Genomic DNA, 2,521 nt, shown 5'->3' with positions numbered 1-2,521 from the left:
TTATGTTACAAAATATAGTAAATGATGTTATGTTGTTATTGTTTCCTTGATATAACTACTATATTTATTCCTTATTTCTTTTATAATGATTATAATTTACTCACCCTTTTTGTTTGGAAATTTTGCCTCGAAACATGGGTAATTTGTAGGTGATCAACTTTAGTGCTGGAAGCATAAGAGACAACTTTGGAGTGTGTTATTTAGTCTTCGATGAGTCTAGTGGCTCTTGCTATGATATATAACACCGGGGTTGGGATTGTTTGCTTGTGTACCTTGAGCATTTTGTTATTTTGAAGATTTTGTATTACTTTTATAATCATGAAGTTATAAATATGAAGTATGATGATTTTGTCGATGTTTGAACTACCTTTCATGGTAATGATTAATTTGTGAAGAAGTTTCTAAATATTTATTCCGCTGCGAAGTTTGAAGTAATTTGATTAATGACACTAAAGATGCTATTTATGTTCAAATGTTTTACAACCTGTATTACGGAGCAAGATTACTTGTTATATCAAGATTTATGAAGATGTGACATCCTTGTTTTTGTTTTACGTTTATTTATTAAAAATATTCGTGAAAATCTTGGAATTTTACAAGGGGTTACAATGTCAACAATTGCCTTTAAATCTCCCGATTGCTTCTGTCGAAAAGTGGCCTCAAGTCTTCTAACTGCTCATGTCAAATATGTCAAATCACTGCAAACGTTTTCGAGATTCTAAACATATTTTGAAGAGAGAGTGATTCTGATCTTGTGGATTTGTTCATAAGATTCTGCCAAATCAGGCTTAGTGGGTCTTTGGGTCATCCAAATCCTTGAACTTAAAAGTATACTAAGTCCTAGAACATCTGATAGGCGAGTCGAACTCACCACCTTAGTCGAAACGATCAATATGTCAAAGAAAACTACAATTTGACCATCTTGTACTCAGCATTTTCACATCTTTCTTACATTTTCATGTCGAAAATTGGAGTTCAAATTCTCAAGCTAATAAGATGGTCTATTTCCTAGTCGAGTTCAACTATTCTTCTATCAAGAAATTTACTCATTTGTGAACCTTAGTAATAGATGTCGCATCAAATTTAAAAGAAAGTAGAATTCCTTCTATTGAGTCCTTTAACTATATTTGTATCTAAATTATATAAAAATAATAAATAGTTTATATATGTCAAGTAACAAGAATCCTCCATTTAAAAAATTGAATATAATTTAATAAAAATATAAATATTCTCTAATCAATACAAATATAAAATATTTTTTATTAATCAATCACATATCAAAAAATAAAATATATACTTTTTATGATAATTTTTCATCAAATAAATTATTATTTAAAAATATTTTTATTTTGCTTAAACAAACATAATAGTATGGAGTATGTGTAGCATACTGGTATATACCTTGCAAATAAGAGTCATACTATTGTAGTACGCTTTTGTCTTTTCAAAGAAAATATACTTAATTCCGTTTTCCATAGAGCATTGATCCAAACAGAGGAAAGCACATATTTCTGTCAACTTTCTTTCTTTCCTCTTTCTCCAGAGAAGAAAATTATGAGAGAATAAAAATAAGCGGCGAAAACTGAATTGCCCTCACGCAGGATCGAACTGCGGACCTTCAGTTTACAAGACTGACGCTCTACCACTGAGCTATAAGGGCTTGATGTTCTGAAATCAATATTAAATAATTATAATAAAAACTTGAAGGCGATAAATTAATTCCTACTTAAAGTGTTCATATATATTTTTTTTAAATAATCTACTTTTTTTTTTTCTTTCATAAAATTCTGATTTTGATGAAAAATAAATTTTCTTTCCATGGATATTTGATTGTTTTAATCTAATACATAGATGATCACTCTCTTGGAGGAATGATTTATTAAATGGCTATAACTATCAAAATCAGTAGTTTTATATTTAACCAAGTCATCTACAGAAAATTTACTTCATGCAATACAATAAATCAAATATATTTAACCAAGTCATCTACACATGAACTCTTGAGAAAACTAGTTGATGATATTATATAATATCGTCTGTGTTTGTTAATCCATGTTAAATATTTTGACGATTAATTTTTTGGACGATTGAAGACTAGTGAATGAGAGCATTCTTAAATTAGTGACTGCTTAGAGGGTCATTTGTTGAGGGCATCAAAATTACTATCTTACAATTATTTTTTGATAATAATTATTTTTATAATTTTACTTTAATTGTTATTGTTTTTTCAAAATGAGAGGGTCATGAAACATTATTTATTAATTGTTGTTTTTATTGCTCCTTCGTACTCTCCAAAAAATTATATCAAAATATAGTTATATTTGGTGGGTGGATGGAGAGAGCAATGGTATATCCTAATGTTAGATTCTTGTATCAAAAGTTTTTTTTAGCAGCATAGTTAGGAAACGTGCTTCACTAATTGAAAAAAAAATACATACAATTCTTTGTTGCTCAATGAAATCGAAAGGGATTACGAACGTTGCATCGTCTCTAAATACTCCACACGAACAAAATCAAAGAA

At 28.7% G+C, this 2,521-nt stretch overlaps 1 non-coding gene across 1 annotated transcript; it reads right to left on the bottom strand.

Annotated features, from left to right (window-relative positions):
- Window positions 1-1,588: 1,588 nt before the first annotated feature.
- TRNAT-UGU (transfer RNA threonine (anticodon UGU)) lies at window positions 1,589-1,660 on the bottom strand. The gene has a single exon. It is a non-coding gene; the product is annotated as a tRNA-Thr (tRNA).
- Between the last annotated feature and the right edge of the window lie 861 nt (window positions 1,661-2,521).

Source organism: Vicia villosa, unplaced genomic scaffold, assembly GCF_029867415.1.
Source record: "Vicia villosa cultivar HV-30 ecotype Madison, WI unplaced genomic scaffold, Vvil1.0 ctg.002061F_1_1, whole genome shotgun sequence".
Taxonomy (NCBI): Eukaryota; Viridiplantae; Streptophyta; class Magnoliopsida; order Fabales; family Fabaceae; genus Vicia; species Vicia villosa.
This window is presented reverse-complemented; position numbering and strand designations above follow the sequence as displayed.